This window comes from Lithobates pipiens, unplaced genomic scaffold, assembly GCF_037356315.1.
Source record: "Lithobates pipiens isolate NorthernLeopardFrog02 unplaced genomic scaffold, aLitPip1_a1.2 Scaffold_8, whole genome shotgun sequence".
NCBI classification, from domain to species: Eukaryota; Metazoa; Chordata; class Amphibia; order Anura; family Ranidae; genus Lithobates; species Lithobates pipiens.
This window is the reverse complement of record NW_027507903.1, coordinates 216,305,505-216,318,367: the sequence shown is the minus strand read 5'-3', so window position 1 is coordinate 216,318,367 and position 12,863 is coordinate 216,305,505. Positions and strand designations below refer to the sequence as shown.

The window sequence follows — 12,863 nt, the reverse complement described above, 5'->3', positions numbered from 1 at the left end:
ATTCAACAAGAAAATAGTATCATCAATAGTTACCAGCATGGATTTATATGGGATTGTTCTTGCCAAATCAATCTATTAACATTCTATCAGGAAGTGAGCTGTAGAAGGAAGAAAGTCCTGTGGACATGGTGTATCTAGATTTTCCCAAAGCATTTAATACAGTTCCCCATAAATGCTTAATATATAAATTGAGGTCTGTTGGCATTAATGATCGTGTATGTACATGGATAGACAACTAGTTACAGGAGTGAATTCAAAGGAATGTTGATAAGAAATGAATCTTTTAAATGGCCAATTCTGTTTAACCACTTAAAGACCGGAAGATTTTCCTGCTTAATGACCAGGTCCTTTTTTGCAATACGGCACTGCGTCGCTTTAATTGACAATTGTGCGGTCATGCGATGCTGTACCCAAACAAAATTGACGTCCTTATTTACCCACAGATAGATATTATAAATAAATAAATCTTTTGGTGGTATTTGACCTTTGTGTTTTTTAATTTTTGCGCTATAAAAAAAAAAAAGAGCGACAATTTTGAAAAAAAAACTATATTTTTAAATTTTTGCTATAATAAACATCACCCAATTTATTTTTTAAAAACTAATTTATTCATCAATTTAGGACAATATATATTCCTCTACATATTTTTGGTAAAAAAAATAGCAATAAGCGAATATTGATTGGTATGTGCAAACATTATAGTCTACAAACTATAGGAAAGATTTATGGCATTATTTTATGTTTTTTAATAGTAATGGCAGTGAGCTGCATTTTTTTAGCAGTACTGCGACATTGTGATGGACAGATCGGACACTTTTGACACATGTTTGGGACTACTGACATTTATACAGCGATCAGTGCTATAAAAATGCACTGATTACTGTATAAATGTCACTGGTAGGGAAGAGGTTAACACTAGGGGGCGATCAAGGTGTTAAATGTGTTCCCTAGTTAGCGTTTCTTACTGTGGGGGGTGGGACTGACTGGGGGAGGAGACTGATCGCTGTTCCTAGTTAGTAGGAACAAATGATCTGTCTCCTCTCCCCTGACAAAACAGGGATTTGTGTGTTTAAACACAAATCTCCGTTTTGGCTCTCATGCCTGCGATTGCGCCCGGCAGCAACGTGCATCGGGTCCCCCGCGTGCAGCATGCATGTGCCTCCGGCGGCTCTTGAAGGGGACAATGTACTCATATGTCGTTTTGCGGGAACGTGCCACTTTGCTGATGTATATCAGCATGAGCTGGTCGGCAAGTGGTTAACTTGGTATAGAGGAGCTTTTTAAGGTGTCAGTGATGTTCGAGTTGTGTTCTCTGTACTCGGAAACAATATATATATGCATAATATATACCTTTGCCACAATTAACATTCTGCAAAACTCATAGCAATGGATGGGCATTTTCAATTCTCCAATAAAAAGTGTAAATTCACTGTAGCACCATCAGTACACATGCTGATAATAATAATTTCCAGAACAAATCAAACTGGCATTTTATTTCAGGCTTTTTTTATCCTGTTCAGTGTGGCTGACTATTTCTGTCTCCAGCAGCAAAGAAAATAATTGTTGTGGCTATATGAATACTGCCAGCCCTAAAAATCCTGTTTCCATATAAGACAGAAATAGTTGACCATCCGTATTTGTGAAAATGAATGTAGAACAGATTTGTTTAATCGTGTTGTTACTCTCTTCAGAAAAACAGTATCAGTTTTTATTGCCAGGATCAAATAAAGATTGAAACAAGTCATTTATAGAGTAAGTGTGCCCTCTACTGGATGCATCAAATTTTTAGCTGGTCTTAAAGTGCTGTTTTTAAAGGCTAAGTTCACGTTTAAAAAAACAAAAAAAAAAAACAAAAAAAACATCATAACATAGTTTGGCAGATCAAATTCTTTTAAAATGACAACCTTGTCTCAAATCTTATAATTGCTTCAGACTGATCACATGGTGCTCCCTGCATATTTTTTTGCACGTCTCTGCTCACTGTTCCTGAAATACATATGGGGCGACAAGCAACCCTACATCTGGATTTCACTTCTGACCCTATCTAAATTGACAAAGGGAATAGGTTTGCTAGATATATAGCTATACTATAGGGCCCTGCATTTGAAGTGGCTAGTTAGATGGTGTTAACTAATAATCTACTGCTCTCAGGCAGCGCTTGCTATAACATGAGCTAATCATATCCCAAAAATTATGACATACTGTAAATGCCATTGATGGGCTATTAAGTGACAGACAAAGGTACAAATGTAAACATAAGTGACAAATAAAAATTAAAGTTACATAGTGCAAAACAGTCTATATAGTGCTCCGTGCCTCATTCCCAGGGTTTCCCCTGTGTGCTCCACCATGTGGAATATATTCACACCGCACTTATCTGATGTTGGTGACTTCCTAGCCTTATAGCAAGGAAAGTCAGCAAAGCTTGCAGGTATTTAGGGGGACCTGTCCCACAATCCCTGGTGTCTTGCTCTCATGAATCCAAAGTTCCTCCCTGTTGCAGTCCAAGGGGTTCTCCATTATTGGGATAGTGGAAAATACTGTAAATTTAGAGACAGCCTCCCATAGTATTAAATCCTTTTTAGGTTTATTTGTTTAAAATTTGAAGTATAAAAATCGCAATGTAAAAATCGCCACTATATAGATACAAAACGGCCCTCTGGGTAGGAATTAGCCGCTACCACTTTTGAGGTGAAGAATGTGAACTTTTTGATGACTCAACAATGTGATCTTGTAATCAGCCCTTCAGATGAGAGTTTTTGGCTTTCCAGTCTTTCTGCTTAACATCTGAGTTCCAGCCTCACGGTTACCTGCATAATTCCCTGGATTCGTTCTTGGAGCTCTTCGGATTCCTTGGATAGTTTGGGAAATCTGCTGATTGGGCTATCCTCGCTTGATTGACTTGTTATCGCTGACATTCGAGTCCACTATTTCCGGTAAGAGTGTATAACCCTCATCTCGGGTGGAGGACAGACTTATCCCTGATGCTCTACATGCCTGCTGAGGCCATTGTACCCCACTTCTGAGCAACAACTTTTCATTGTGGACTCCATATATGTTTATGATTGTTTTACCTTTGGGACACCATATGATGTTTAGGATTGTTTTACCTTTGGGACTTTCTCACCTGTGTTTCTACTCATTATATACATGTTCTGTTTTATATTCATTATTATTATTTGAGATTGATATTTATCACAAAGTTTTTATTTACACACAATACTTGATATATTGTTCAATGTTTACTGCTACATTTTTCACTGATCTTTTGCATTGAATTTTTTTCACATTCATATGCAGCTGCTGTTCATTTTTCTTCACTAGTTGAGTTGATACAGCAATATCCCCTATCCACATTTTCTAGAGCTTGGCCTGCATTCCACTCGCTTGGCTGGAAGTGATGCACTGGAACATAAGCTTAACGTGTTTTGTCATCAATAGGCAACATTATCAAAAGCAGCTCTAGGCAGCGTCCATCTCTCTGCATACCCAGAGGGCAGTATTTTATCTATATAGTGGCACTTTTTTACATTGTGATTTTTGTACAAATAAACCTAAAAGAATTTTATACAGAAATAGAAAACTGCGCCAACCCTATACTTAAATAAATAACAAAAAATAGTGTCAAAATATGTAAATAATTATCATTAAATGATTATAACGATAAAAAAAAAAAAAAAAAAAAAAACACCTTAAGTGCATAAAGAACTCAACAACACATAAAAAAAAAAAAATATCACAATCAAAAGTCCAATCATAAAAAGTTCATATGTGAGTCCGGATAAGCGTTTGTGACACCACAGTGATTCAACACAATCCAAAAGCGCATAAAGTGCCCGTCACCGTATATTGAATGCGCTTACCAGAAAGTAAACAAATTAGGGCGTTTGTATATATTCGATGAGTCCCATCAAAGGATATTCTCCTTTTTAGTGGGTCAGCTCTTCATCTCCTAATAGTACCTTTAATATACTCCGTGGTCCCAATAGGGAGCTCAGTAATTCCCAAAAAGGAAGGAACTAACATGGCATAATATCGTTTGGACAATTTATTAAAAGAAAAAAAGTAGCACACTTACATGTGGATGGATAAAATACAGCGTGTATAAACAGTACATAAAAAGCCGGCCGGCAAACAGGAGCCCGTCCTCCTCTCCAACAACGTGGTGGCGTCACTGCGTGCCTTCCCAGACGCGTTTCGTCATACCTGACGTTGTCAATGGGGAACCCATTTAATGATAATTATTTACATATTTTGACACTATTTTTTGTTATTTATTTAAGTATAGGGTTGGCGCAGTTTTCTATTTCTGTATATCTGCTGGGTGTTATATCACATCTTTTGCTGCTGCCTGTTTTACACATAGTTTATTTGTTTTCACGTTTTTTTCCTAGCGCGGTATAATTTTTTCCATTAAAAGAATTTTATACAATGGTAAGCTCCTTAACCGCCTAATAATCATGTAGGAGAACCCCTTGGACCACAACAGGGAGGAACTTTGGATACATGAGAGTAAGACACCAGGGATTGTGGGACAGGTCCCCCTAAGATCTACAAGAGTAGGAAGTCACCGACATCTGGTGAGTGCAGTGTGAACATATTACATGTGGTGGAGGACACAGGGGAAACCCTGGGAATGGAGCACAAGTACTCAAGATTGCACTATATCACTTTAATTGTCATTTGTCACCTATGTTTATAATTGTACCATTGTCTGTCACTTATTATCACATCAGTGACAGTCACAGTATGTCATATTTTTTGGATATCATCAGTTCACGTTACAGCAAGCTCTGCCCGAGATCAATTGATTATTGGCTAACCATTTCTGGACACAATAGACAGCAGCTGCACGCATTGTTATTTTCATAGTGATTATTTTCCTAGGCGCAGGTGTCTCTTCTCTTTAGTTGGTGTACCCAGGCTAGGGTGAAGCCACGGGTGGGGATAGAACAGTAGCATTCTCCTGTTCTGTTATCTTGTTTGCCCTGGTTACTGTGTCCACATCTGCCATCCCTTGCGATGCCCCCGACAATGTCGAATGTCATAGTTTTGACCTTCCTTTAATGGATATCTAGCCTTCTCCCTCTCCTATGATACTTCGCCTAAAGCTATCAGATTGTCTGCTGAGTTTTTCCTTCAGATTTACCAAAACCATGTAGTAGAAGGGCCTGTCTGATTGCATACACATTGAAACTCCTAAGGTTTGACCTCATATTATATGGTTTTGGTAAATCTGAAGGAAAAACTCAGCAGACAATCTACGGGGCTTAAGAAACTTATTAAGAATGGCACCTCTACCAGACATATTGATCATCTCCTAGATGCAGACACATTTTGCCACTTGAACTTTGTGAATCCATCAGGTTACTTACCACATTGTTACTCACTCCATTGTCGTGATGATGCAGAGCCTGGACCAAATTCTGTGACGTCAGCAGAGAGCGGACTTCAGCCTGCTCTCTGCTGAAAATGGGTCACATGAGTGCAAAACAAAATGCACTCCTGTGATCCACAGGAGAAGTACAACCAAACAAGCTTTGGCTGTACTTCACCTTTAATAATGTACTCCTTACCCTTCTTTAACAATCAACCTTCTTAATGCTGCCAGGGCATGCATTCCAGCCCTGTGGAAACAACCAATTACTCCCCCAGTCAGTCTTTTTTTGGCTAGCTTAAATTGATGATTTTCGGTACATGGAAAGCCTTACAGCCTTCTCTATAAAGCAGATCAGAAAAAATGTCCTGATACCTGGTACCCCTGGATGGCTTTCACATGCTCTTCTGCATACCAGAGGCTGTTACACCCTTCCAACATAGAGGTGACTTAAACTACCTGGATGATAGCCTGTGGCTTGTCCTCTGGGATTAGACTGGCAAGTGTTTTTTTTATGAGCCCATGGCAAAGTGAGCATTATTGATCTTTAATAGCCTGCACTGTCTAGTCATTGGGCCCCCCACTTCCCATGGTCAGATCTAGGGGGGTGCTGGGGCGGGCTGCCCTCCCCATGCAGATTTCAGTTGCCCTTTCCCAACCAAATGCCTCCCTCCCACTTCCACTCTGGACACTGTGCCCAGCCACTGAACTCCTTCCAAGGTTAAGACAAGGAGGGTGCAGTGGCCAGAGGCAGGGGAGCACTGAGAGCTCCAGCAGCTCCCTTTTCACTCTTCTTGTATAGGATGGCAAACAAATTCGGAGCAATAAGGTGTTGAAATAAAGTAAATCTTCTAGGGATGCACCGAATGGGTTTTTTGGTGCCGAAACTGATACCGAAAATGAAAAATACACTAGGCCGAAAACCGAAACCGATACCGAAACAGCACCGATACCGAAAATGACTGTTTTCAAAAAATATTTTTATACAGGAGATGGTCAGAGACTGGGGAAATGGTACAGGAGGTGGTCAGAGACTGGGGACATGGTACAGGAGGTGGTCAGACTAGGGACATGGTACAGGAGGTGGTCAGACTAGGGACATGGTACAGGAGGTGGTCAGACTGGGGACATGGTACAGGAGGTGGTCAGAGACTAGGGACATGGTACAGGAGGTGGTCAGAGGCTGGGGACATGGTACAGGAGGTGGTCAGAGGCTGGGGACATGGTACAGGAGGTGGTCAGAGGCTGGGGACACGGTACAGGAGGTGGTCAGAGACTGGCGACACGGTACAGGAGGTGGTCAGAGACTGGCGACACGGTACAGGAGGTGGTCAGAGACTGGCGACACGGTACAGGAGGTGGTCAGAGACTGGCGACACGGTACAGGAGGTGGTCAGAGACTGGCGACACGGTACAGGAGGTGGTCAGAGACTGGCGACACGGTACAGGAGGTGGTCAGAGACTGGCGACACGGTACAGGAGGTGGTCAGAGACTGGCGACACGGTACAGGAGGTGGTCAGAGACTGGCGACACGGTACAGGAGGTGGTCAGAGACTGGCGACACGGTACAGGAGGTGGTCAGAGACTGGCGACCTGGTACAGGAGGTGGTCAGAGACTGGCGACCTGATAAAAGAGTTAAGTGCAGCCAGTGTTGCCCCCTGTGATGCAGCCAGTGTTGCCCCCTGTGATGCAGCCAGTGTTGCCCCCTGTGATGCAGCCAGTGTTGCCCCCTGTGATGCAGCCAGTGTTGCCCCCTGTGATGCAGCCAGTGTTGCCCCCTTCCCACCCCTGGTGCCTCCCATGATGGGGGTGAATAGCGCAGGACTGATGCAGCCAGCGATGTCCCTCTGCAGTGAAGAGAGCCGTTTGGTTGAATAGAGCGCCGGGAACATCACAGCTTTAATTTCAATAGCTGTGTGTTCCCCGTCGTGCGCCGTCACACACAGCCCCTCCCCCTTGTCCAGGCACTTTGATAGACAGCTCACCCGTCCAATCTGGACAGGTGATCTGTCTATCAAAGTTCCCCGGACAAGGGGGAGGGGCTGTGTGTGACGGCGCACGACGGGGAACACACAGCTATTGAAATTAAAGCTGTGATGTTCCCGGCGCTCTATTCAACCAAACGGCTCTCTTCACTGCAGAGGGACATCACTGGCTGCATCAGTCCTGCGCTATTCACCCCCATCATGGGAGGCACCAGGGGCGGGGCGGGGGCGGAGTTCTGCCCCAGGCCCGCCCCATTTTCGGCTCAATTATCGGCCGTTTTTTCCTTTCGGCAAATTGCCGAAAAGGGCATTTTCGGCCGATATGTTTCGGCGGCCGAAATTTCGGTGCATCCCTAAAATCTTCTAACCTGATAACTTTCTCTGCAAACAGCTTTATTTACGCCAGGTTGACTGTGTATCTTCATCTTCAATCTATGCTGAATGTTTACTCAACGTTCATAGTCAGCCCAGCAGTGAGGTTTAGCTGGAATGTGCAGTGATTATGCATCTCTGTTTGCCGAACTGTCAGCATAAACTGGAGCTGGAGATACACAGTCAGCCCGGCAGTAAATAAAGCTGTGTGCAGAGAAAGTTACCAGGTGAGGTTTATTTGAATTTAACACATTATTGCTACGCATTGCTTGCCTATTTTTAGGCAGGCTATACATTAAGCAATTTACCTTTCTTCAAGGGTTGAAGGAAAGAAAATCATTTGATTCCCCCATCAGCACAGTCAGTGTTGATGAGGGAATCTTTCCCGCTGTGCTATTGTATTCTGACAGCAGGAGATTTTCCCACTGTCAGAATACAATGATCACTGTTGGCGGCTATAGCCAGCTCCAGTAATCATACGGAAAAAAAAAAACCAACGCAGGCTACTAAAGCTAATCCATAGATCAGCTTCAGTGCAACCAGCCTGCTCACAGATGAACTGAAATTCCTCTAGTTCCTGCTGAATTAGCTGAATTTCAATCCATACATAGCCAGCTTTAGAAGAGCTCCCTTCCTTTTATCTTTCATTCTCATTGTCTATGATTCAGGAGTGGCTCTGGGGACCCTAACGTAAGAGAGGGTGACTCTGGGGACCCTGACATAAAGGGGGGGTGATGCTAGGTGTTTTAATGTTGGGGGGGATGGAGTAAGTTGCTCTGAAGACCCTAATGTAAGGGAGGTAACTCTGGAGACCTTAATGTGGGGGAGTTCTATGGACCCTGAGGTAAGGGAGGGGGGACTCTAGGGAACCTGACAGAGAGGGTGACTCTGGAGACTCTGATGTAGATGGGGAACTCTAATGGGGATTCTTGATGTAAGGAGGGAATCTGATGTGAACAGGTGTGTTAGTTCTAATGCTGCACTTTATATGTTGTTTTTAATGTTACTTACTTCTGACCCCTGCGCTATATACATTATGTTGTACATTACATTGTCCTGATCAAAGTGTTAACTGTCACAACAGACGCTGGTTTCAATGAAGCTCTTCTTTAAGGTAGACTCAAAGTGATCACTTTTTGTGTACAGAAACACATATGTGATGGCTATGTTTATATTTTTAAAAAGATCTTTTGTTGTGAGGTTTATCTGTATCAGTGAGACTGACTTGTGACATAGTAAGTAGGAGTATTTTTTGAATGCAAGGACTATGGTATATGTGTGCAAAGTATACAGCGACTAGGTGCAGATTCTGTTTAATCACCCCCTTTTAAGTTCCTCGCAATGTTAGGCAAAATCTGTCCTCTGTGTCACTTACTACTGACCCCTGAACTCTGCCTCACTTACTATTGACCACTGTCCGACCCTGCTAATCCTGTACACAGCTCTACAAACTACTGAACCTATCCTTTGCCTTGCTGACCTCCCATCCTCTGCCCCACGGACATTTATTACTGCTCCCCCACATTGAACAAGCTAGATCCGGCCCTGCCCCAGGCCCCTTTTTCTCGCTTTCCCTTTTCCCTTTCCTTTTTTTCCCCTTTTTCCTGTTTCTCTTTCTCTCATATTCTAGTTTTATCCTAAACCTGAAAAAATGTGGAAAGTAGTAGCACATGATCTCTCAGCTGCACTTGAAATACTTTGCTCTATAATCAGGATTGTATGCCTTTGTCTTTACCTAAATAAGGAATTAAAAACAAATATTAAATGCAAATACTTTGACGCAAAAAAATGTCAATTTTTTTTTCATTATTTCACAGGAGCCTGCAAAGCATTGCACTTATGATCAATGCATCGCGGGTGCAATGCCAGGCTCCTGCAAACTCTTCCTCCAGCTCTCTGCCCCTACCCCTGTATGGGTTTTCAGTTAAACAGCTGGAGCAAGTGTTAATGGATTATGAGTGTGGTAATCACTGCACCACTGTGCCAATGAAAACTACAAGTCCATTCGCTGCGGTGATGTGGTTGTTCGGGCTCAAATTTCAAAATTTGAGAGCTGCTGCTGGGGATAGGAACTCTCACACACTTGGAAAAAAAAAAACAAGCAGGCTCAGCTATGAGTTTCTAAATTTGATAAGAAATTAAAATATTTCTTCTTTACAACCATGGCAACACTGGGGGTTTCTATACCCTGTTTTGCACACAACACTCCATGGCATTACCTGCACATGTTACCGGATTACAGCTTTTCTTGTTTTGCATTTGTAAATATAAATATCCCTCATAGTTGACTTGTCAAAAAAATAAAAAGAATACCATTGCTGACTATTGGTCTAAAAATGAAAGTTTTGGTCTGGTTTCCATATTTTTGAGTCATACGGTATCTCACAAAAGTGAGTATACCCCTCACATTTTTGTAATTTTTTTATTATATCTTTTCATGTGACAACACTGAAGAAATTACACTTTGCTACAATGTAAAGTAGTGAGTGTACAGCTTGTATAACAGTGTAAAATGTGCTGTCCCCTCAAAATAACTCAACACACAGCCATTAATGTCTACACTGCTGGCAACAAAAGTGAGTACACTCCTAAGTGAAGATGTCCAAATTGGGCCCAATTAGCTATTTTCCCTCCCTGGTGTCATGTGACTCGTTTGTGATACAAGGTCACAGGTGTGAATGGGGAGCAGGCATGTTAAATTTGGTGTTATTGCTCTAACCTCATGGCAAAGAACTCTGAGGATCTGAAAAAAAGGAATTGTTGAGATAATGTGCATCCAGAACAGATATGCAGCAATTGAGTGTCAGAATAAACTCTTAAAATCAGCATGACTGCCAGACCGCAAGCTTTAGCAGAAGGAAAGGTCAGCATACAGCCTACATTTTTCTCTCATAACAGTTTTCTGCATCCTGAATAAAGTCAAAAGCAAACCTTAACAGCCAAACCCATTTTTGCAAATTGTCAGCTATGAGGAAAGATTAGAGGAGCTGAATTTATTCTCTCTTGAAAAGAGGAGAGTAAGGGGGGATATGATCGCCATGTATAAATATATAAGGGGTCCATTTGGTGTTGCATTATTCACTTTAAGGTCAACACTGAGGACAAGGGGGCACTCTTTACATCTAGAGGAAAAGTGATTTCATCTCCAAATATGGAGAGGTTTCTTCACAGTAAGAGCTGTGAAAATGTGGAATTGACGCCCTCCAGAGGTGGTTCTGGCCAGCTCAGTAGATTGCTTTAAGAAAGGCCTGGATTCAGTCCTAAATGTACATGATATAACTGGGTACTAACATTTATAGGTAAAGTTCATCCAGGGAAAATAGGATTGCCTCTCTGGGATCAGGAAAGAATTTTTTCCCCTGTGTAGCAAATTGGATCCTGCTTTTCTGTTTTTTTTTTCACCTTTCTCTAAAGCTGCAGGTATATGTGATTGTATGATTTATTTTATTTATTTATTTTATGGTTGAACTCGATGGACTTGTGTCTTTTTTCAACCTGACTAATTATGTAACTATGTATCTCCTGGATTGTTTTATTATCAAAGGAAAACTGAACCAAAATAGTAAAAATAATTATTTTTTAAAATGTAGCTGTATGTTTAGCTGTATGTTTATGCAACTGCCACCTACAACTACTGATCCACCACCAAATAAAACCCATAAAATACATTCTTGCACTCATGGTGATCAAGGTTTTTTTTTGTTTTGGCTTTTGCATAAAATTCTGTCAGCATATTCTATATAATTTTGGTATAAAACAGATACTGACATGGTAAAGATGCAATCATCCCCTTAATATACTATTCTAAATTATATTCAAAGAAATAGAGTGGAGAGGATCCAAGTCAAACACATCTTAAAATACATTCTTGCACTCATGATGATCATAGTTTTACCACATTTTTTTTGTGTCTGTTCTTTTACCAGATTTCTCTGGAAAAAGAGGAAAAAATACAATACAAATGTGGGTTATTTACGAAAGGCAAATCCACATTGCACTGCAAGTGCACTTGGAAGTGCAGTCGCCCTAAATCTAAGGGGTAGATCTGAAATGAGGGGAAGCTCTGCTGATTTTATTATTCAATCATGTGCAAGCTAAAATGCTGTTTATTTTCCTGGCATATTCCCTCAGATCTACAGCGACTGCACTTCCAAGTGCACTTTCAGTGCACTTGCAGTGCAAAATGGATTTTCCTTTAGTAAATAACGCCCATTGTTTCTCTTCTGTGAAGAAAAAAAGATACTATGGGGCAGATCTTCACAGTAGGATTCTCTTGGCTTTCATGAGAACAAGACACACAGCTGTCAGTAACAGCTCCATGCTTCCAGCAGAAACATAGGATCCCCCCGGTCAGAATACACGGATCAGTGCTGCAGTCAAATTGAATGCTGGTTTTCCAGGATGACAGTTTGGCACTTGCCAGTTGTCTGACCGCCTTCTGTTGAACAGATGATGGTACACACAGAGCAAAATTCCGCTGGTTCCTGAACTGCCAATTTTCAGTCCATGTACAACAGCCTTTGGACGTCTACTGTAGAAATCAACTAAAACCTAATTTTAATGTGAATTGTTAGACAGGGCCAATTTGTTTGTTTTTTTGCAGGCTAGCTGGTAAGCGGGATGGTAAAATCTTGTCTGTGTTGTGCATTGCTCTTCAATGTGCAAATTACAGCAAAGGCTGGGTTTAAATTGGGGCGATTGCCATGTTTTTGTATGGTTTGTTTGCTGGATATGGCGTGAGGACACATTGAATGCTTTCAGCCATCATTGTGCTCTTTCTGGTCATCTGTGTCTCTGTGCCTTTAAGGAGAAGTGGACTCCTTCCAAGAAAACCTGCCCTTCATCTATCCACTGCTATATATGCTGCAACCTGGAGACTCTTAAAAACATAGCGGTAGGACCGCAATATACAGAGGAGCCTTTACATAGGCACTGGAGCTTCCACATATATTTGTGAATGTGTGCAACTAAAACCTCTGTTTTAAACGTGAATTGTAAGTCAGGGTCAGTTTGATGTTTTGCTTGTATTTTCTTGCCAGCCTAGCTGGTAAGTGTACTGGGAAAGTTTTGTATGTGTTATCCATTGCTCTTCCATGTATACCTTACTGCAAAGGCTAGTTATAAATT

General features: G+C 41.6%; 1 protein-coding gene across 2 annotated transcripts in view; it reads right to left on the bottom strand.

Annotated features, from left to right (window-relative positions):
* DOCK4 (dedicator of cytokinesis 4) overlaps positions 1 to 12,863 on the bottom strand; it is a 490,280-nt gene that overhangs the window by 15,612 nt on the left and 461,805 nt on the right. The gene's annotated exons all lie outside the window — the stretch shown is intronic.